Below are 24,952 nucleotides of genomic sequence, written 5' to 3'. Positions count from 1 at the left end.
AAAAAGCCACAATGGAAGTGAATTACCGGGGACTATTTTTGCTGATGCACCAGTGTTTTTTACGTCATAGGAGAAGAAGAAGACGAAGAGGACGTAAGTGAAAAGGAAGAAATAAGAAGAGCGAGGAATAAGAAGAACAACGAACGAGAAAATAAGTGACAAGGTTAGTGTTCAACGTCGCTACGTGTAATTTTTAATGTGCAACACCGGTGCATCGGCAAATATAGTCCCCGGTAATTCACTTCCGTTGTTTTTTTTTTATTTCTGTCGTTTTTTTTTATTTTATTTGCAGCGGGGTTTATTTTATTTGCAGCGGGGTTTCTTTATATTTGCAGCGGCGTTTGTTTTTATTTGCAGCGTTTATTTTATTTGCAAAGCATTTATTTTATTTGCAGCAGCGTTTCTTTTTATTTGCAGCATTTCTTTAATTTTCAGCAATGGCGGGTCTCGGCCCCCGTACAGAAGAGGTGGAGGGAACGCAAAAAAAAAAGCCCAGCCAGCATCCAAACTTCCCGTCCATCTGAGCATCCACAGCATGTGCTGGAAGAAAGGAGACTCTGTGTTTCTGTTATTTGGTAGCATGCTGATATTTGGGCACTCGTCAAAATATTAGTTACTGTGAAAAGTTAAAGTTGCTGTAACTTCTTTCCTAATCAAAGTAATGTTAACTCTTTCATCTCAATTTTCCATTATTCTTTTACTTTTGAGAAAAACTGAGCAGGGGCTTGGTAAAATCCCTGGAGCTGATTTTTGGGGCAAGGCTCAAAGAGGACCGTTTATAAAGCTTCAACCTGGCCTTATAATGGCAACTGCAACAAGCTGAACAAGCTAATTAAGTCCAGAGACCTTGGTAAAAGCAACAAAGTGCAGATCTCTTGGGACACTCCTTTTGCGTATTGCTTCTGCCCCTTTTCCAAACAAAAATTGTACAAAGCAAGAATTACATGGGTTATGATTTGTTCAAAACAAAGTTTCATTGTTAGCATTTTACCACGTGAAGATTCCTTCATTGCTCTTTTATTAATCGCATTAAGAGTTTGAGTTTATTTCGATCAGCAATCCAAAAAAAAATGTCATTCCAACAAAACAAGAAAGGGTACATAAGTCTGACCGAAAGGGTTAGGGCTGAAGCTAACGAACTTATAGATGCCCTAACCTTTATACCATCAAATCATAGCATACCTACAGTATATACAGTACGCACACATACACATTGATACATCCATGCATCTACACCCATATACAGTGCACATACTCATATACACATAGATTTTCACACGTACACACATACCTACCACCTATATACAGGCCAGCTGACAGTCTTGCCAGGGCCCCGGACAAAATAATCTAAGATGGGCCCCCCTGCGCACGGATCTCTCCTTCTCCCTCTTCCTCTCCTCTCCCTCTCCTCTTCAGGTTTTTATACAAGCTAATGGACGTTAACATTAGAGCTGGCCAGTTAGGTCAAGTTACAAGGTTGGTAAACGTTGGCTGTGCTGTTTCTTACCTTGCTCTACGCTGACTTTATTCATTCCAGCTTCACCGTCACCCCCTTTTTAAAATATTTGTGTAGAGAATCTCTGAGGCCTCTATTTTCTTCTTCTCTTTTCTCTTCTTTTCTGAGCACCGGACTTGTGCTGACCGGACATTTTGACCATTCTAATGGTTGAATTAAATGATAACATCAAATTTTGATCAGCGGCCAAACCATTTTTGTGTTGGGGGTTCTTGACCACTATTTCAAGGACAATTAGGAAGAAAAAAAAAAGCTTTTATGTAACTCAAATACTACATATTTTTTCCACAAATAGCCATATTTTGAAACATTTTGAAAAATGATTCCATAATTTAATGACAACAGACCCGTTTGTCCCCCCCTATCGGCGGGCGTGCCTATACATATAAATACACATACACAGCTAATACCAAACATAATACCAGAGATTCAGTTCAATTTCACCCTAAATCGTGATTATATACCATCATGTCTATACATATCCAGAGTATTGTTTTTAAATTATTTTTTGAATTGCGCAATATTTTTACTTTCTTTGATCTTGTCAGGTAACTTATTCCACACTTCACCCCATGGACAGATACACACATGCTTTTCCGAGTAGAATGTACAATCGGTTGTTTGAAATTCCATCTCCCTCTTAGCTCATATCCTCCTTCTCTATTACTAAATATTTTTTGTATATTACCAGGAAGTAAATTATTTTGTGCTTTATACAAGCACATAAGCAATGTTTTCTTACTGAATTTGTGGTCTCGAGAAGAACACAGTGTAGAAGTAATGCTTTTGTACGTCTTGATGGGACGAAACAGAGCGGAACTCGGCCCACGTCCATGCAGACTGCACGTTCAGTTTAGCTTTTAGGTTTCTGGCTCCAGCTTCATATTGTCGTTACAGACGAGAAGGGCGGTATTGATCCTCTCAATTAACTCTCATGTAGAAAGCAGATCACTATATTACATTGAATGTCAAACACAAAGTAAAGCCAAATGTCAACCACTGAACAAATCAGGAAGTGAACAAATCACAGAAGAAGATGAGAGAACGTCTCCGGGGTATTGCCAGACGCCATAACGGTGTACTGGAGAAATCGGTCCAGGGTTATGATCTTTGGTGCTGCTTTCAAAGTAAGCTCTTGGTTGGTTCTTTTGTTGGTTTGGCTCCTGAGCTGGACTATTTTGTTCACAGTTTTTTTTCGTACAGAGGCCACAGATTAGTAGTTGTGTTAAATCTTTGCCATGGGACAGTCTTCTTTGGTTTTGTTTTAGGACTGGATAGAGGACTTCATCGCTTTTTGTTACTACTGTGTTTTATTTTTCAGTAAATAATTAATTGTTTTACATCCTGAACTCCATCTCGTTATGTTACCTTCCTTTCCTCCTTAGACTGACGGAGGGTTGTAACACTGAGTCTGAGACAAACATGAGGCTTTACAAGCAACAATCGCCTCATTAAAGAAGGATAACGCTCTGTGAAAGGGTGTGGTTGTCGTCACAGAATTAAAATCTAATGTCTGAAAAAATTCCTGCTCATGTAATACAAATAGTTGTTGTAAATCAAACATAATTTTCTGTTTAATGCTTGAAGTTCATCTCTCTAAATCAGGGGTCGACAACCCGCGGCTCTAGAGCCGCCCTAGTGGCTCCTGGAGCTTTTTCAAAATAGTTTGACCTTTTTTTTTCCTTTTTTTTTCTTTCTCTTTTTCCTTTTTTTCCCTCTTTTTTTCTTCTTTTTTCCCTTTTTCCTTTCCTCGACATTTCAACTTTTTTCTCAACATTTGACTTTTTTCCTCAACATTTTGACTTTTTTCCTCAACATTGACTTTTTTCTCAAAGAGCATAATGAAAAAAAAAATCTTCCCCCAGTTCTAACTAATATAGAAACATGTAGCATGTGTTGTCTTCATTCTAAGGCTGATACAAGACTTCATTTTTTGCGGCTCCAGACATATTTGTTTTTTGTGTTTTTGATGCAATATGGCTCTTTCAACATTTTTGGTTGCCGACCCCTGATCTAAATCAATCAACTTTATTTGTATAGCACATTTTAAAAACCACTGGGGTAGCCAAAGTGCTGTACATTAAGACAAAAGTATGTTAAGAACATAAGTTAAAAAAGACATAAAAACACAAACATACAAAAAAAAAACATAATTTCACAGCAGGTGCATCTTAAGGTACCATACAAGATCACAGTGTGTTAAAAGCCAAGGAATAAAAGTGTGTTTTTAAGAGAGAATTATAAACAGGAAGAAAGCTCTGAAAGCAGTGGCAATTGCTCCGTCACCTCTGAGCTTCAGCCTTATTTTAGGGCCTGTCAGCAGCAGCCGATCGGCTGATCTTAGGGATCAGGGTGGGCAGTAAGGCTGAAGCAGATCAGATAAATATACTGGAGCAAGCTTGTTCAAGCATTTAAAAACAAACAATAAAAGCTTAAAATTAATTCTGTGGTGCACAGGGAGCCAGTGATGCTAATATGGGAGTTAACAGGTGAGCAGCAGAGTTCTGCACAAGCTGCAGACGGACTAGAGAGGTCTGGCTAATGCACATGCAGGGCATTACAGTATTCAAGACGTGATGTGATAACAGCGTGGATTCATTCCTCCAAGTCAGGGTTTGATAAGACATGTGTCACCTTTGGTATTTGGCGAGTTGATAAAAACTTTTCTGAACAATACTGCTGATCTGTTTCTCAAATTTATAATTGGATTCAGACTTAACCCCCAGATTGGTGATACAGTCCCTGAGATAACATGACAGTGAGCCGTTTGGAGTGGGACAGCAACTCGGTCCAAACAACATAACTTCCGTCTGGTCCTCATTTAGACTAAGGAAGTCAAGTGAAAGCCAGGCTCTAATGTCATTATGGTAGTGTGTGAGTTGCTGGACTGTGTAGTCTGGATTGTCTACGTTACAGAGAGAAAATCCAGACGACGGGACATGAAGAAATCCCCCGAGATAACAGTTTTATTTTCCAGTGATCCTGCGTTGACAAGGTTGACCTTGTCAGAGGATGGCACGTCCGAGGCAGCGGCTGTCTGTAGAGCCTGGTACAGACTCTAGAGATGACGGGGATTTACACCACGCCAGCGGGGACGGAGAGAGCAGTGGAGGCTGATTACTTCATCCCAATCGATGATGGGTACCAGCCAGCAGTGCTGTGCATGAACGAGTTCAAATGAACGCGTTCATTGAACACGTTCATTGAACACGTTCATTTCTGTGAGAACTGAACGCAACATATTTGCAAATAAAGAACTTGAACGTGAACTTGTTCATTCTGCAGATCACGAACTGGAATTTTAACTGTTCAGATTATGTGAGTTTTAGCTTCACTGCTTAGATCCAGTTATCACGGAATACATTTCACCAGCGGGCAACGCACACATTTAAAATTCTTGACGAGACGACGACTTCATACTACATTACCCACAATGCAGTGCACACACTAGCATAACAACGGGAACCAGCTCGCATTGGCAACGGTGGCCCGAGCCCGGTGTATCTTTACATGACTAGTGAAGAGAAAAACGTTGGGGACACAGATGATGATCCCCTTATCATTATCTACAGGAATTTTACACATCGTCTCCAAAAGAGTCTGATGGTAAAAATCTAACCTTTCTGTGCAAATTATGTCCACCTGCGCGGAGAAAACAAGTCCTAACGTCTGCCTCGTCAACTTCAAATTGTAAACGTCATGTGGAGTTAAAGCATCCGTCCAGTGGGAGAAAATATCTGCAAGTCCTTGACAATCAAACAAAGTGATCAGGAAAGAGCAAGAAGACCCAACAGCCCCAAACGACCCCAGTCCCCCTGCTGCACCTTCAGGGAGTTGATTTACCTGCAACAGGTAGAAACACTGATAATGGACTACATTGTTGAAGATTTACAGTCTCTGAGTAAAGTTAAAAAGCCACTAGGACAATACATGATTGTACAGTGAACAGTTTTAGGAAAGGGTGGCATTTCATTTGTACTTCTCACCTAAAAATATTGAAATTAACTGAATTTGAACTCGTTCAAAATGAAAATGGTGAACTATGAACGTGAACTGTGCGAGGGTGCGGCAAAGGTGAGCAGGTATCCGGCCGGGGAAGCAGAATGGCTGACACGTTGCATGAACACCATGATGGTCGATTTTCACAATTCTTGGCAGTGGGGCGAAGATCCAACAGTGTCATACACAAGCAGTGAACTGACATTAGTGATTGTAGAAAAAACAGCACAAACACAAACAGCGTTGACAGTGAGAGACAGCAGGCCACACACACCAGCACCCAGGCTAAAGGTTGGGTAGGTCATCATTTCAAGAAGTATTTTAAATTTCAGTGGTTAAACCTTTAATTGCTGACATATGAAATAATACCCAAATGTTTCATTTGAAGTGCATTATACATTAAAATTCAAAACATTTCCTTTTTTTGTGGGGGGAATTTCTACATGTTTTTCTTATCATTGTTAATGCATTGGCTAATTTTATATATTATTTTATTGAAATCTGGTATTTTCTTAAATTTTTTGTTTTTCTGAAAACATTTTTTTTTTAGTATTTGGGTGGTACAGAGGTCTTTATAGGGTTAAAATCTGACGTACTGTAAAAACTACCAATCATTTTATTCAGTTCCTGTGATAGTTACGTGCACTCATCTCAAGCATACTCAATCTTTGTTTCAACAGTTTGTCAGGTATTTCTCCAGAGAGAAAAGGATGTTGGATTTGTGTTATGCAAATGTCAGAGATGCATACAGCTCCTCTGCATGGCCTGCTCATAATCTGGTCTTTCTCTCCTCCACCTACAAGCCCATCATCCAGAGGCAACCTGTCACCAAAGGGACTGTGAGGAGGAGGTAACGGGAGGCTGAGCAAACCCTGCAGGGGTGTTTTGAGGCTACACACTGGGATGCACTCAGAGAGCCACATGGAGATGACACCAATGCCATGACTGAGTGCATGAATGACTATATAAGCGTCTGTGTGGACAACATCATCCCACTAGAACAGTGAGGAGCTTCCCCAATAAACCCTGGATCACCAGGGACCTGAAAGAGCTCCTCAGAAAGAAAAAAAAAACCTTTGGGGTGGGAGACAGAATGATTGAGATCAGTACAAAAACAACTGAAAGTCAAGATCAGAGACCATAAGGAGGTGTCCAGGAGGAAGCTGGGGAACAAGCTCCAGCAGAAGAAGAGATGTGTGGTCAGGGATGAAGATGATCACAGGCTTCAAGCAGAAGGACCAGATAGATGGAAGTTTGGACAGAATCAATGAACTTAACACGTTGTTCAACAGGTTCAGCTCAGAAACAATCCCAGCATCCTCCTCTCCTGCCCACTGCCAAACACACCTCCCATCTTCCCTTGACCCACAGCTTCCCTGTCACACCTCATCTGTCTCACCTTCCACTTCAGTCGTGGATCTTGCTGCTGCTCCATCGCTGTCTCCTACCACATCAGGAGATGCTGCCCCCACGCCCCACCACCTGTGTGTGTCTAGCAGTCAGGTGAAGAGGTAACAGGAGAGTTTGAACCAGAACAAGACTGCAGATCCGGATGGTGTTTGTCCCAGTGTCAGAAAGCCTGTTCAGACCAGCTATGTGGGATTCTGCAGCACCTCTTCAGGCTCAGCCTGAGCCAGGAGAAGGTTCTATTGCCGTGGAAGACATTCTGCCTTGTTGCAGTACCAAAAAGATATCATCCATCTTCTCCTGATGACTATAACCTGTAGCACTAACATTTCACATCATGAAATTGGTCCACCTGGATAAGCAAACAAGCACTTTCCAGGACCCACTGCAGTTTGCTTATCATCGTGGGGTTGAAGTTGAAGACGCCATCACATACCCACTCAACAAACCCACAGTCATCTGGACAAGGCAGCAGTACTGTGAAGATAAATGGTACTTATATAGCTCTTTCCAGCTGTACCTTTCCAGCCCCAAAGCGCTTCACACTGTAGACGTTCGCCCACACATTCAAACACCGGTTGTCGGCGAAGCTGCCATACGACGCTGGCCTGACAACTGGGAGCAACTGGGGATTCAGTGTCTTGCCCAAGGACCCTTTGGTGGACACAGGAGGAACTAGGACTCGAACCACTGACCTTCAGGTTCAGGGGCGAACGCTCTACCAACTGAGCCACCTACCCCTTAGGGTCATGTTCTTTGATTTCTCCAGTTCATTTAACACCACCGAGCCTGCATTACTATGTAAGACACTCCAGAAGACACAGGTGGATGCCTCCACAATCACCTGGAGTACTGACTACCTGACAAATGGAACCACAGTTTGTGAGACTGAATGGTTGTGTGTGTGAGCAGGTGGTCAGCAGAGACTAGGAACAGACAACCGGTGGACCGTTTGATTGCATGGTGTAGGAACAATAATCTCATCGTGAAAGTGAAAAAGATCAATGAGATGATTGTGGATTTTAGGAGATCCAGGATTATCCAAGAGTTTTTCCATGATAGGAAGAGAAGGGGAGGTGGTGGAGGAGTATAAATACCTCACTGTTCACCTGGACATAAGACTAGACTGGAGATACAACACTGATCCTGTTTATAAGAAAGGACAGAGCAGGCATATTAAGGAAGCGTATGTCATTCAGCGTTTGCAGCAAAATACTGAATATCTTCTATAAATCCGTTGTGGAGAGTTCAATCACATCTGTATTATCTGTTAGGGAGCAGCATCACAACCAGAGACTCTAAGAAACTTAACTAACTGATAAGGAAGGCTGGCTCTGTTCTGGGGACTGTTCTGGAGCCTCTAGAGATGATTGTGCAAAGGGGAATACTTCATAAAATGAATAAGATCATTGACAACCCTGAACATCCTCTTCAAACACTGATTCAGCAACAGAGTGTCTTCAGCGAAGGCTTCTTCAGATTCATTGCCGCATAGATCGCTTCCTGCCCACAGCTATAAACTTCTTGTGATGGAAAATATTATTCTTAGCCTGGGTACCGAGTATGGGGACTCATATTTTGTCTTTGAAAGCTTAGCTCTGGTGTCACGATGACCTGTTTATGAGAGTTCTAGCGTTTAGTCTTAATCATTTTGTGATGTTCAAAATACTGTGCATTTTTTACTCTGTCATTCCTGCATTGAGGCGCCTGGTGTATGTTTGACCCACATGCATGCAACTGATGTATTAAATCTGCTAAACTTCTCTCACGTCTTTATTCAAGATAATTTAATGCATTCAGTTTCAGGCCAGAGAGTCACCTAGTGGTTTGAACATATAATACAGAGGTGTTAATACGCGTTTCCACAACACCCGTACAATGACTCTTTGAAGAGACTGAAATCATGACTACTGAAACAATTCATTTTTCCTGCTCCAATCAGTTTCCAAAGGTTTATACAATGTTGTTTAATGTTTTGGCTTTTCCCTCTTTTTTGACGCATCGACACAGCGGACATTGATTAGTCATAGGTTTTACATTGGAAGACCTTCCTGAGACAACTCCATAAACATGGGGAAAACATGCAAACCCCACACAAAGGCCCTGTCCCAATACTACCACTACCCCTAGTTTTCAGCCCTACCCCTAAATTTTGCATGTTCCCGTGAGGGTAGTGGTGTCCCAATTCCTCTTTTCACCTAGGGGTAGTGAAGAAAACTAGTGTAGTGGCTATGAATCTGGCCCTACGGATCGAGGGTTTTCCAATGCTCAATAGCTGAACTAGGGCCAGAAAAAATTCCCAGAATGCTTTTCGTCCGTCGTCGTGATATATACACGGATTTTGACATTATTATCATTATTTATATATTATTCTTTATTATAGTGGCTAAATTATAAGTTTTTGTCACGCAAGGTACTGTTTGTTACTGTCAGTTTGTAAAAGCATGTTTTTAACGCTGTTTTAGGAGTGTTTTATTGAGGTTTTAATGGGAGCACTACGGATATTGTACCTATGCGAAGTCAATGGGATCCGTGGTCGTGATATATACACGGATTGTTACATTATTATTATGTATATATTATTCTTTAAGTTTTTGACGCGCAAGTTACTGTTTGTTACTGTCAGTTTGTAAATTTTTTTACAAAATTTCTTTTGGAAATTTCCCCTCTGGGGGACTATTAAAGGATTTCTTATCTTATCTTAACGCTGTTTTAACAGTGTTTAAATGGTGTTTTGATGATTTTTAACAGTATTTAACCGTGTTTTCTAGTATTTAAGGTATATTCGAGTATTTAACCATGTTGTTTGCTGCCGCCATGACGACCGAGGTGGTGTAAGTGATGTAAAATGATTATTTTTAGCAAAAACCACAAGCGTTTCCTACTTCTAACCAATCATAAGTGGTTCATTAACCTAACCAGACCTTAGCCAGAGCGTCGTCCAGCCACAAAATATAATTTTTAATTGCTTTTGAACCAGGAAGTGGAGACAGGCGATATTTAAATTAATTGTTTTAACCATTCTCCCATTCCGTCAAACACAGGGAATTCCCTGGGCATCCCCTCTACGTCATAAAGTGACGAGCGGAGATCCTGATCACGTGACCACTGCCCCGATCGCGGATCTTTTTTTTTCTTTTTTATAAACTTTATTTAACATTTCAATGGACATGGAATTAAACCGTTAAATATTGTGCTTTTGAACAGTAAATATTAAAATAAACTGTACACAGGTACATTTACAACTTATATTGAATCACTGTGAACATCAGTCAGTTACATGATGTTAAATAAAGTATCCTAATAAACAAACATATTCACAATTCCTTAACATACATCATCTATAAAATGTAGTTACTATTTCAGATGCACTACATAATGAATATATTCAATTGATATATGTTTTTTAAAACGTTTTTACACGTTTTTACACGTTAACGAAACCAATGTGACTACAAATATGGCACTGATTAGCATAAAGCTGTATAGCATGACTCTAGGGAAATGTAGTTCTTAGCTAATATTGTTTTTTTTCCACAGAAATGGAGGTTGTTAATACTAAAATAAGAGTGTACATAGTAGTTTAAGGGCATGATACACACATTTGTGTAAATACATTTTTGAATGCTCGCCCACTACGTTTCCTCTGGTCTCCACGTGTGGGGAAAAAGAGCTTCACTGTAGCCAGAAATAACGGAGTAACGCACCGTTTGGTAACGGTAATTGTGTTACTGAATTTAAAAAGTAATGCGTTAGAGTATTAGTTACCGCAAAACTAACGGCGTTACTGTAACGCGTTACTAAATAACGCATTAATCCCAACACTGCCTATGGCACACAGCCATGCAATCTCTGTAAACATTGTACCATATGGTTTTATTCACCTGTCTCTTAAAAATGTTGAAATAGATAGGCTTTGGAAGGAGTTCAAGTGAAGAAAATAAGAAAGTTTTGCAACAACACCTTGTAGAGGTCTGTTGCTTCTTTTATTCTCCTTCTAAACACAAAGATTCCCATTTAGGCGTGTAGTCAAGCAAGTAATTAGGGATATAGTCAGAACCTAAGATAGCTATCTGGAATGTATTTGTGATTAAATGTGGGGGACATAGTTGGCAACTCCATTATTAGGTGCTGAAGTGCTCAGCGAGAGACCTTGAAGTAAAGAATCTTTAGAGTTCATGACATTGAGGAGAACTACCACAGAGAGAGTCAGCAGCCAGTCAGCAGCCGCAGCTTACATATGGTCAAGGATATATACACATAAGGGTACAGGCTGTTACTGAATTTATCATCATGCAAATTAAAGCAGCTTAGCGTTCTCTATTTCAGGAGGATGGAACGCATTTATTCATCCATTCTCTGTGTTGTGTATGCAGTGAAACCCAATTACACTGCCAGGATACGCACATGAATACACACGACATCCCTGCTGACCTGTAAAAGTACACACATTTACAATAAAAGCAGGCAGTCAATGGACTCTGTGTGAACTTCAAAACCACTTCAAAACATCAAGGTTGAGCAGAGGATTCTGTTTCCGATAATGAAGAGGAGATAGTTAATCTAGCCTTAACGCTTGGCTCCCCAAGAGGACCCAACGTAATTCAGGGAAGGTCTGAAGAGGTCTCCAGTTTGCATAACCATTCCCTCTCTTTTTACTCCCTATACTCCCTCTCCTCCTCTCTCTTCCTCACCCCACTGTGATACAAACACACCACAAAGAGAACTTAAATGAAAGGGGCGTCAAACAAACATTGATTTCTAATAGGAATCTCTCTGGATCAACGTGGTGCTTGGTCTAAGTCACGTCTGCGCTTCGGTCAAGGACACTGTGTGTGGGAGCATTAGCTGGACCTGTCTCTCTCTGCTAGGCACCAAATGAAGCGCCACAGCAGGACACCGGGATCAGAGAGCAGTGGGAGTCTCCTTTCATCTCTTGGGGGATTAGAGCTCCCACAGCAGAGAGGTATACATGTGGCTATGTGCACTGCATACTCAGATGTATGTACCTTTAAGCCACAAGCTACACACTTCCTGTTCCTGCTACAAGCTGTGAAACTCCCCCAAGGCTACAAATACTCGAGCTTCCATAGGCAAGGGAGGGATGAAGGAAAAGACATTTTCCTTGGGCGAGTTTTCCTAAAATAAACATGAAACACTGTTTGTGAGTTCTTTCCTCGTGCATCTTCGGCAGTTACAGGCTGTGTTGCACAACTGTTGGTTAGTTATGTTTAAAATATTCACAGTCTAAAAACATGGTTCAAAGCTCCCTGTTATGTTTAAGAAGGAAGGGATTACTACACATGTGTATACACTAACAGTTATTTATTTTTATTTATTTATTTATTTGCACATAAAAAAAATATATATACAACCGCCAAAAATTCAGACAAACAGTATGTAGAAAAAAAAGGAAACAACAAAAAAGAAATACAATGTAACAGAAAAAATGTGCAGGAGGAACCAAAAAAACCCATAAGGGCTTGTCGAGTGGACCTCCTATAATGAAACAATATCTACAGAGATATGTAAAACATAGGACAACTAAGGAGAATAAGCTAAATTACTAGAAAAACAGGAATCTGATGAAGATGTGCACAGAAGTTCTGGAAATTAGTTGTTAAACTTTGCTAAGCTGGGTTAGCAAAAAAGTTGTGATTTGTTTTTTGAAATGATTTGTGCTCGAGCATTCTCTAATATTGAGTGGTAAGGTGTTCCAATAAAGAAGAACTCTGAACCTAACTGAACATTGGGAAAAAGTACTCCTGAAAAAGGTGGGATGGAGATTGTTTGCAGACCTAGTATTAAAGTGATGAATTTGGGAATTGAATTGAAATAAAGAATGAAAACAGGTTGGAATAAATAGGGAGAATACTTAGGGATTGGAACAATGGGGTGGATCTAAGTCTATTGGAAAATGTCATCATTTTGATAAAACGTTTTTGCAGGATTAAGATACAGTTGAGGTTGCTCATGAAGGTATTTGCCCAAATGACATTGCAATATGAAATATAAGGATAAATCATAGTATAATATAAATTAATACAGATTTTTCTTGGTAATAGATTCCGTATACGTCTGAATACTCCAATAATTTTTGCAATCTTGTTCGAGATGAGTGCAATATGATTTTTCCAAGTGAGATTTTTTTTTTTCATAACACCTAGAAATTTGGTTACTGTAACTCTTTCTAAAATGTTATTGGAAATTGGAAATGGAAATGGAAATGGAACAGTAACACAAAAATGCTGACATGGTTGAGAGCAGTGGTTTTAGTACAGAAACAGTATGGGTTTCTGGACTGGTTTAACCCAGTTCTACTGAAGCTGCAACATCACAGTTAAGAGGTGAGGCAAACGGCAAAGCCGTGCAGGAAGTATGTTCTCTGGATTATATGGGGCATCCTGGATCATCAGCCAGTTCACCAAACAACACCCTGTCGGCACTTCTACACAGAAGTTCGCAACAGCAGAGAGAAATGAGAAACCTGCTGCACAAACACATTAGGTTAGAGCAAGCACAGACGTGTCTGTGGAAATAGACCTATTTCATAGCCGGAAAATCGTGTGTGGGCGATATTTTAACAAATCCATAAAACTTATTTTTTATTATTATTCTCTGTTTTCAGTATTACAAGTAATGCAAAATTTAGACATCCACACCATTAATGTGAATATCTACCTTGAATCTACAGAGCATTACCCACTTTATTAGATCGGCAAGGTCAGGCAGCCCTTCTGTTCAACATAAAACACTGGAAAAAACCATTCTGACTATTTGCGTGGTGGATCTTTTACAGTTAATTTGCATAGGGTGTCAGGAACCAAAAAATTAGTGGCTGGTACAAAATACAAAAACAAACCAGAATAAAAATTAATTGGACTTTTTTGCTCTTGTTGTGAAGATCGGACGTCTGTGACAGCACGGTATCAGATTCTGTAAGCCTTGATGTCTTACCAAAAGATGTCAAACTACAACAGGCTGCACTGATACAAAGTAATCCAATCTTCAGTTCCTGCTACCTGCTCACTGGTGTATCATTATTACTAACCCAGTGCCAGGAGGTTACCCTTTCAATGTGTAAAACCAGTGTGCAGTTCGTCACTCAGAACATATAAAGTTGATCCCCTACTTATGCTCTTATGGCACTTTTCCACTAGTACCTACTTAGCCCGACTCGACTCGCCTCGCCTCGCCTCGGTTTTGCGCTTTTCCACTAGGGGTCTGTTGAAGAATATTATCAAAACCAGTTCAGAAGTCCGCTGTGGTGTAGTGAGTTTTATTCAGTAAGCCGGCGGTGAGCAGACCTACACAGCGCATGTCTGGGTTGGTGTGCTGACCAAGAAGGATTTGAAATCATGACTTTTACACAGTAAGTTCAAAGCACAAAAGGCAGCACACCACAGACAGTCAGATGTGATCTGTGGCCAAATGCCGTTATTGGGCATTTGGCATGACTGTCACTAAGTTGTAAATTACCTCATAGGTAGTAGTTCTCATGATTCAAGTCTGTAGCCAAATGAGTTGGTATTAACATATCAGTCAGTCAGGAACTTCGTCATATGGCATTCTCGTGGTTCAAGTCTTTGTTGAAGCTAGTTCCAAGGTGTCGCCACTGCAGGGGGTAGGAAACTGGAGTTTCAGGTCAGCCACGGTTTCACAATGCCTCATCAGGTCTAACGTGCCTAGTAGATACTTTTTCTGTAACTACTCTGCCGAGGTTCTAAGCGGGCTGAGTTGGGCTGTATCTGACATCATCACACTACACGCCACCAATTGGTCAGGGGGTTGGCCTAATCTCACAATCGGGTATGTCACAGCAGCTTCGCTCCAGCCCTGCCTACTTCTGATCTGGGTATTGAAAACAAAACGATGGCAAGGCGAGTGGAGTCGAGTCTGGCTGAGTGTGTAAAAGCGCCATAAGAGGTCCTTCCTAAGTTCATTTTGTTTAAAGCCCAGCATTCACACTGCACTGCATTTTGTGTAGATACTAGTTTTACTTTCAGACCGATCTATTAGGACCTATATACAATGTTTTCAGTGGGTTTCATAACCCACTGAATCATGCATAAAAGTAACTGGATAACCCCCCTGATATTCCCCACAGGTTTTCTGAAGAGCTCTTTTGAGACCTCTTTTTCTTCGTACTGTGTGTTGACTTGTCACAAATGGGCAGAACAAGCAGGCCTGGAGGCCGACTGGAATGTGCCCACCATTGTTCAGCTACCCCAAGTTAGCTATTTTAGCTTGGCTGACTTAGTTCATGCTAACCTATATCGCAGCCTTGCAATCCCTTGGGGCTTCGTCAAAGCTGGCTCCCAGCTCCTTCAGCTGAGCCGCGGTGGAGGAGCTGCAGAGCTTCCCGCGGAGCTCTGCAGTGGGACCTCGGCTTTCAAATGTCTTTCAAACGTCGTCTCAGTGATGACATCAAAAATGATGATGCTCTGCAGTTTCCATGGCTTTGTCACAGTTGGGTCTAAGCAGAGGTCTGGGTGAAGTCAGTCGGACCAAAAGGAAAGGAAAGCCTACCTAGAGGCTGGCTCGGGGGAACCTGGGATAATCCAAGGTTTGCAGTGTAACAGTGTAACACTTCCATAAAATGTATGAGGGTGGAGTGGTTCTGGATGGTGAAATTTCACACTTATATTATTAGGAGTGAAAATTCACCATCTTTGGTAGCTGTTAGCCTCACTCTCTTTCAGAATTCCTCCCTGTTCCTCCAAACTGGGCTTGCTGTAACCACTGTCTGACAGCAGGTAGATCACTAACTACTTAAGAGTGTGTCACACAACCAGACTTAAAAAACAACAACCAAAAAGGTAAAAACTGCTGGAGTGGGACTTGAACAAGGCATCGGTTTCATTCAGCGTGTCAGTGAGCTATTGTCAGAGTTTGACATTTCCCCCAGTTTGTGTTTTCTGTTCTGCCCCGCCTGTTTTCCATCTGCCCTGATTGTTCGCACCTGTGTCTTGTTAACCCCTGTGTATATCTGGTCTTGTCTTTCTCTTGCTCCCTGCTGGTCTGTACTGTTTGCTTCCTCCATATGTCCTGTCAAGTTCTTGGTTTTTTGCTCTCGTGTCTTTTGCTAATCCTGCTCTGCAGCGTTTTTGGTTTTCTTTTGTGTTAAATAAACCCTGTTTTTTGGAACTCCTGCTTCTCGCATCTGGGTCCTCAAACAACCATCCCTGACAGCTGACAGTGAGCAACAGCTGCAGTGTTCCCCACAGATCCTTTGAGGGGTTCACCTGCAGTAACCTGGGTGCCGTTGTTTTGAATGGTACACATCCCACGTGTTCGCTTCCTGCTGTGATGATGATAAAATATTTTGAAAAAAAGGTCAACTGTGTAAGACAAAAGACTTCATTAGCAGCTTTGACGGTGCGTAACATCTCAGCAGATACGTGGCCTCCACAAGCTTGTAAAGAAATGAAATGAGAAAAAGGAAATAGATTCAATGCAAACTCCCCACTAACACTGTGGATATTATACTATTGTTTTGAATCATAGAGTTGGGAACCATTAAAAGGTGTCCTGTACTGCAGAAATCAGTGATATAATCTGGATGATATGTCATGTTTGAAATGACAAAAATCAAAAAGATTATCATAGCGAAAATAAATAAATTAGGAAGGTTTAGATCTTTTTAAGGGTCTTAATAAACTGAGTGAACAAAATGTCATGGAGCCACATGCACTGAACAGTTGACCCGGCCAAACAAGGCAGCCAACAGCACGTCTTCAACTTATTGTTTCATGATGGTAATGTTTCTCTTGACTGGCTTTACCACCCGTGCCACCTTTTGCACTGTGTTGCACAGTAATTCATTAAAGTACCAAACAAGTGCCTTCACACCCTCTAACAGTCATCTGCTTCTTGTCGTTGCACCTATACAAATCCCAATACATGTCCGAAGGCCACAAGTCCCTCCATCATTACCTCACCAGCAAGACACTTATGGCAACTTTATACACTGTGAGGAAACAGTGTACTTCTGTCAGTTTGCGCATGATCACTCCCTTTTATTGATGTAACTATACTGAGAACAAGGATGACTCCTGCTGTGCGCCGTGTCCTGGATACCAAGAACAGGCACTCAGCTTTAAATGTTCAAAGCTGCCTGTCTACACAAGTCGGGGTACTTAGTCTCACCATGGAGGCAATTTAGAAAGATTTATGTCCAGTTACAGCAGTCGGAACGTGAATACATCACTTTACATTGCCCATTGAGTGAATAAAAATTGGACAACTAGCTTTTGGTCTCGTATGAGTGAGCGACCCTCTCAGTTTTGATGAGAGATTTGTTTTTATAATTGTGTCCTTTCACTCCATCTATAATCTACTGTGAATATGACAGTGTTCACAGCTGTCTATCTCTCCACTCTACTCCAGGTAGCTAAATCAGGATGCTCCACCCTAAGGACCTACCTTCAACAATTCAAAAAGAGATCTTGGACCAGTCGTCTACCTGCAGTTTACCCTGAGTGCCAGTATGGGCCTGGACACCAGGCTCTGGGCAGCGAGCAGTGAGCTCATAAATGAGTAATGGAAGTCACATTAACATTCGCTGGTAGGCCAGACTAGAGGTACAAAAGGAGGGGGACCCGGGGAGCGAAGGCGCTCCCTCTGTCTTAGAAAACCACAGCTGATTAATGTTTGATTCAAGTTGGCCTCATTCCTCCAGCAGCACCAGCAGTGCAGAGTAAATCTACAGAGTGAGAAGAGTGATGGAGCTGCAAGAGGGGGGTAAAGAAGAGCCGTTTGTGCAGGTGTTACTTTGGAAAGGTTGAGCCAGGAGTGTTTGTGAGTGAGAAATATCAGTCAGGCAGAGTGGTTTGATTCATTCAAACTACACCTGGGCATTTATATGGTATAAGCAGTACTGGAGTTGAGGGGGGATGAGGGGGGATGATGGCATCCCTCCTGAAATAAAAATGGTCAAAATCCTCCCCCCTGTAAAACTGCCACCCCCCCTTTCCATCCCTTATGTCATTTCATCAATGAATGTGGTTTTACTGCTATTTCAACATTTAGAGTCATCGCCAGAAAAATAAAACCAGAAATATAACTTATTTGACAATTTTCACCTGTTTCAAGTAAAGTTTTCACTTGAAATAAGTAGAAAAATCTGCCAGTGGGACAAGATTTATCTTCTCATTACAAGCAAAAAAATCTTGTTCCACTGGTAGATTTTTCTACTTATTTTAAGTGAATATCTACTTGAAACAGGTGAAAATTGTTGCCGCACCTCAGCCATACCTCAGCCATAGTATGACCTACAGAAAACAGTGGTTGGATCCAAACACACAGCTCAAACAGCAACACAAAGTAACGTTTTCCATTTTTAGCTCAGAGGATCCTCCTGTAGACGTGGAGCTTAAGTTGCTTTTACGATGCTGGCAGAGATTTACTCGTCTTCGGTGTCTTACTCAGTCACTCTTGGGTTATTTTCCCGTAATTACTTTCTTGAGTCTCTACAGTGTCATAATGTCCACTGTAGCTCTTTGAGCTAGCTCCAGATTTGCATGTGTGGAACAGAGTGGTGGTGTTGCCCGATAGATGACCCGTCCTATAATATCATTGTAAAATATTCCTTCAAATTAATTTGCAACTTATATTTAAACATGAAAAATTCCCTCTTGTAACTTTGTACAAAATACTGCTTTATTCAAGTATTTCTGTTGTCCCATATCACCATTGAGAACATTTTGATCACCTTTGGTTGTCATCAGAAAGCCATTCTTACATACATGCATACATACATACATACATATATATATACATATATATATATATATATATATATATATATATATATATATATATATATATACACATGTGTTTTTTATGTTAAACATTCTGTCTGTACAAATGTCTGTGTAAGTGTGTCAAGGGTGGATGAGGTCCTGCATGCATTCGCTATGCAAATGTGACCACAACAGCTAAGAATGTGTGGGATGTATGTCTTTACATCTACCACTCATTGGAATAAAACTTGATGGGAAATAACAAGACAACATTTTGCTCGCTTCATTACCTTAATGATGAGCATAATTTTGTATGTCTTTAAAAGCAGGACATCTGCCGCCTGTTACCATCTTCATAATGCGCCAAATTTTCAACCTATCCTCATGCTGTTTGTATGTCTGTTACTGGACACTAAAGTTAATTAAGAAGTAGTCGTCTCACTCCAAAACGCTATAAAACGCTTCTGCTGCTTCCCTCTGGCGGCATGCCACCAGTGACAGTCTCTGTTTAATCTACCTCATGTTAGAGCTGTTCACAGTCATTGTAGGGAAAAGACAGGTGATGCACATGCACTACGTTTGTCCTTGTTGTATAAGTACTTGATCAACTACCAACGTGCAGTGAACAGTGGCAGTCCACAGGCAGACATCCATCCAAGGAGCTTGATGTTACTGCGATGGATTGGTTTCATTTTCTGTTACCTTCATTTGTGTACTTTCATTGTAGTGGCATGATTGAGGACATCGATGCAATGTTGGACAATACAGCTTACATTGTTACAGGCTCGGATGCTGTTTCATTCTCTACTGCTTGGGTGGTGGTGTTGGACCAGGCCGCGTTGAGTTCAAAAACAGAGCTTAATTGATAGCAATTATGTCCTCATGAGGGCAGCACGGTGGCTTGGTGGTTAGCACTGTTGCCTCACAGCAAGAAGGTTCCCGGTTCGACTCCCTGGCCCGGCAGGGTCTTTCTGTGTGGAGTTTGCATGTTCTCCCCGTGCTTGCGTGGGTTTCCTCCGGTTACTCCAGCTTCCTCCCAAGTCCAAAAACATGCATAGTAGGTTAATTGGTGATTGTAAATTGCCCGTAGGTGTGAGTGTGAGTGTGTCTGGGTGTTTGTACTGTATGTGGCCCTGCGATAGACTGGCGACCTGTACAGGGTGTAACCCCTGCCTCTCGCCTGTAATTAGCTGGGATATGCTCCAGCAGACCCCCATGACCCTGCAAAGGATAAAGCGGGTATAGAAAATGGATGGATGGATGGATGTCCTCATGAGTACTCAACTGTGGTTTGTTCACCTTTCACTTTGGGATCCGTATCTGTGGATTCATATCAGGGTTGATTGTCGAGGATGGGTGCCAATGAATGGGATTTACTAATAAATAGACAACCAGACTATCGCCAAAGAGTCACGTGAGTGTGTCTGGAACACCCCAACGGTGATATCTGAAGGACAGATATCACTAATGGTTCATGGTGCTGCTATGATACGTAACAGTACATTCAGGTCTGGTTAACAACAACAACAACGGTCAAATAACGTTTAGCAGCTTCACTCTGCTCATCATCTTAAGTTTGCCAATTGGTCAGCTAATATTTGCACCAAACATATCAATGCAGTTGAGACTTTTGGACTCATCAATAGGGACTCAAACCACGTTTGACACTTGTGCTCAAAACATTTTTTTATCTCTGAAATGAGAATAAAAGCAGCGCTGAGGGGCGTCAGTGTTTCCATTGATCACTGTTTTTCTAATAAGTGTTATTCCCGTAACTGTCTGTGTATCTTTTCCTGCAAGACTTTTCTTCAAAACCAAGAAAAATAAAATCCCTACTGTACGCTGAAGAAAGTGGACTAAAACATTGTTAGTCTTTGTTAATGTTTGCGACCGCCGCTACCGCTGTTGAGAAAATAGTCAGATGATGAAGGTAGTAGATGATCATTCAGAGGTAAAGCGCTGAGGTAATGTATAATGATTGAGTAGTGTTACAGGACAACTACTGTTGTGGTTTTGATAGTTTCTTGTTTTATTTTGAAGCCCGTGTTTTGTGTTTTAGTTCTGGTTTGACCTTCCTGTTTCCCATCTGCCCTGATTGTCTGCACCTGTGTCTCGTTAACCCATGTGTATATCTGGTCTTGTCTTTCCCTGCTCCCTGCTGGTCCGTACTGTTTCCTCCCTCCATGTTTTCCATGTCAGGTTTTGGTAGTTTTACTTTGTCACGTTCATGTTCTGGTTTTTGTTTCTTGCTCGGCAGCGCTTTGGTTTTGTTTTTGACTAATACATCACACGTTTTTGGAACTCCTGCTCTCCTACATCTGGGTCCTACTCCAACCGCATTCCTAACAACTACATCGTACTAATGAGGCCAAAAACAGCTGGAAACTAGATTTTGATGACTTCAGATTGACCGGCTACGTCTCATACAGCGCTGCCAGAGACGTGGAAATTCGCAAAAAGCATTTCACACTTTTGCGAATGAGTGGATAATGGATAATGGATAATCGAATTGCCTGGAAAAAACGCCTCTCAGAAGCATAAAAAAGGTTTATTCAATATTCAGGAGGTTTTCAGAATTGGTGCCGTTTTCTTTACAGGATTTCTTTTTCAATACTTGGTTTTGCGCAAATATAGTAGTCATGGAAACATGCCTTTAGTCTTAAATTTACCCTTGTATCAGCACAAGATGAAAGGTCTGGGATCACTTGCTCTGCTTTCACACTACAGTACATGACTTTCAATGCCACCAGACTGACATCCTGCTCAGACTACAGTACGTAACTGGGTGTCTTCTAATTGGGAGTCTTGAAGTCGTGGCATTCAAACTGTGAGGCTGATCAAAAACTGAAGGTCACACATGGACCAGGTCACCCAACTCGTCCCCAAGCCATATGTTGTCAACAAAACACACGCTGGAAATGAGGAATAACCAGATACAAAACAGGAGTTGTTTATTTGAAAGTGAACCCGGAAAATATGCTTTGTGCAATGATTTGTGCAGAATAATAAAAAAAAGACAAAGAATGTGGTTAAATGAGTAGATTGCCACACATCTACAGCAAGGTTGCAGAAATGGAGGTAAATAAAATAGGATAAAAAAGCTTGAATAGTGAACAACTAAAAGTGGCTTTAGATATTACTGTTCATGCTTCAAGATGTACAAGATGTCATAGCAAAAATAAAATAAAAGGCTGCAAATTTCTTTTAAGAAAAAAACCAAATGTCTTAATAGCTTCCCCCATTAAATATATCTAGAGTTTGAATGGAGCACGCCGCCCTCCCAAGAGCCGCAGAAACTCCACTGTATTTAATGCTTCTATAAGTAAAATGTCAATGGTCACATGTCTGGATAGTGGATGTTCGTTTTTGGATGATGAGGAAAAAAATGGCAAGAACAAAGTGATTTTGACAGTTACATGCAGAGGAAAAAAGGAAATTAAGAGTTTGTCAAAGGTGAGAAAATAGGCCTTTCACGCTTCACAGAGCCGACTGGTTGAAATTTTCTTTTCCACTGAGAGTACTTTAAAGACTGTTTGACAGTTCTTGTTCTGTTTCCATAAAAAGAGGTAATACTTCCATCATGTTACACTGCAGACCTGGAGCTACTTCAGTGTCTACACCCGTCAAGATGAAGAAAGGAACATCTTGTGTGCGGTGGCCTCGCTATTATAAGTAAATGTAATCAAACGATTAAATAAATGTTTAGTGGTCTGAATTTATGCATTCACGACCTTCAAGTCCCCACATATGATAACAAAGCTAACAAAATAAATGCGTTATGTTTTCTTAAACATTTGCACCCTCACTGATGAATTCCTCTACTTTCAAATGCAGATGAGCCATAATTACAAAACAACGATAATTCACGGAAATCTGGCACAGTTAATGGAAAAAAAGCCTAGTGAGCCCAGTGGATGTGATCTCCATGCCACATTTTCCCAACATAAAGGCAAAAAAAGAGTGCAGCACAGCAGATGTGAGTGAGAAAGAGTTAAATCATGCATTAATGTGCCTCGTAAGGGTAATCTACATGTATTTGGTCGCATAGAGAGGAGTGCAATTGGAATTAAAGGAACTGTGCAGGTTCCGTCAGGTGGGAGGTTGATGTGAACAGCATGAACTTGTAATGTTATACTCCACCGGTGACAGATTAGAACATTACACATCAAATCTATGGTGGCCGAGACTCGCCATTGCTGAAAATTAAAGAAACGCTACAAATAAAATAAATGCTGCAAATAAAAACAAACGCTGCTTCTTCCTTCCTTCCTTCCTTCCTTCCTTCCTTCCTTCCTTCCTTCCTTCCTTCCTTCCTTCCTTCCTTCCTTCCTTCCTTCCTTCCTTCCTTCCTTCCTTCCTTCATCCTGCTCTCTCCTTCCTTCCTTCCTTCCTTCCTTCCTTCCTTCCTTCCTTCCTTCCTTCCTTCCTTCCTTCCTTCCTTCCTTCCTTCCTTCCTTCCTTCCTTCCTTCCTTCCTTCCTTCCTTCCTTCTTTTTTCCCTTCCTTCCTTCTTTCCTCCTGCTCTCTCCTTCCTTCTTCCCTTCCTCTTTCCTTCCTTCCTTCCTTCCTTCCTTCCTTCCTTCCTTCCTTCCTTCCTTCCTTCCTTCCTTCCTTCCTTCCTTCCTTCCTTCCTTCCTTCTTTGTTTCTTTCTTTCTTTCTTTCTTTCTTTCTTTCTTTCTTTCTTTCTTTCTTTCTTTCTTTCCCACCCACCCACACACCCTGACCACCAGGGGCAGGAGTGAGCTCTTCCTCCACCCATGGTGACCATGGGGGGGAGTGATGGCCAGACCCAGGTATGAGATCTATAATGCAACTATGATCGGCATACTCCACCTGGCTTAATGTAACTATTGCTTTTTTCCGATTATCACCCTATTTACATAAAGATGACCAGTTTCTTAATCAAATTACCTCCTTAATCTGATTATTAGTAGAGTATTGTTGGCCAATTTAGTCAATATGATGCTGCTCATCCTTTTGTTCACCGGACTTTGTTATTGGAATGCAGGCGCTGAACACGCGCTTTAATAAAGGTCAATACCCTAATGTGTGTAGGGTTTGCCTGAGTCAGCCTGGTCGCAGTTTCAACAAGCGTTAGAGTCTCCCGAGCAATCCCGCCATGTTGTTTAGAGACTAGGTAGTAGAAGAGAATATACAGTATACACTGCAAAAACTCAAAATCTTAACAAGAATATTTGTCTTATTTATAGTTAAAATGTCTCATTTTTAGTAAAGAAAAATCTCATTACTCTTAAAACAAGACTCATCACTGGAAAAAAAAACAACAATTTTCACTTGTTTCAACTAGATTTTCACTTAAAATAAGTAGAAAAATCTGCCAGTGGAACAAGATTTTTTTGCTTGTAATGAGAAGATAAATCTTGTACCACTGGCAGATTTTTCTACTTATTTCAAGTGAAAGTTTACTTGAAACAGGTGAAAATTTTCACATAACAAGTTATTTTTCTGGTAATGACTACAGTGTAATGAGATTTTTTGACTAAAAATGAGACATATTAACTAGAAATAAGACAAATATTCCTGTTAAGATTTTGAGTTTTTGCAGTGTCAAATCAAAGAAGGGGACTGATTTTATCTCCTGATTGGAATTCTTAATGATCAGTAGGGAAATTATGAGAAAAAAAATATCAGCCAATAATATTTGGAGCAGTTCAGTTTTTTCAGTGTAGAATAATGAGGGGAGCTGGAAAAGGTGAAGATGATGAAAGGGAGAGATACTTAAGAGTACAATGCCATTTCCTGTTCCTAATAACATCATATAATATTGGTATAATTAACCCCAGGAAATGAGGCCTCATTAGTCTCAGTCTGGGCATTAAAGTGAAGTGTGAACTAATTGGCTGAGTGTACATGATGGCAGACACTAAAGACAGTATAGACATATAAGCAGGAAATGAAAGGTTTTACCCCTAATTATCTACATAAGAAATAAAACAAATAAGGATATAAACTATAAAGATGGCTGCATGTAGCGCTCCAGTAGAAGCAGTAACGGTGAGACACATACATAGTAAAGTGGTGTAGCTCTCCTTATTTCCTTCCTTATATTCTGTGAGCTTCAGCACACAGCCTTAGATCCCAGCCGCTCCAGCAAGTTTCCTGTCTTCTCTCATCTGCATTACAAAAAGAAGCCCTTTTCTCTTGGAAAAATACACATCAAGCTTTATCTTTCTGTAACATGGAATCCTTTGGGAAAAGCCAGACTCCTAGCCATTAGGCAGTGTCCTCTGTGGCTCGACTCTCGCCCTCAGCCTTTGTAGCAAAA

The 24,952-nt window shown here is 40.9% G+C and overlaps 1 protein-coding gene across 1 annotated transcript in view; it reads right to left on the bottom strand.

Moving 5' to 3' along the window:
• Positions 1-24,952, bottom strand: part of cdh4 (cadherin 4, type 1, R-cadherin (retinal)) — a 366,103-nt gene that overhangs the window by 187,731 nt on the left and 153,420 nt on the right. The gene's annotated exons all lie outside the window — the stretch shown is intronic.

Source organism: Cololabis saira, chromosome 8 (genome assembly GCF_033807715.1).
Source record: "Cololabis saira isolate AMF1-May2022 chromosome 8, fColSai1.1, whole genome shotgun sequence".
Classification (NCBI taxonomy): Eukaryota; Metazoa; Chordata; class Actinopteri; order Beloniformes; family Belonidae; genus Cololabis; species Cololabis saira.
The sequence above is the reverse complement of the archived record's forward strand: the minus strand, read 5'-3'. Positions and strand labels throughout refer to the sequence as shown.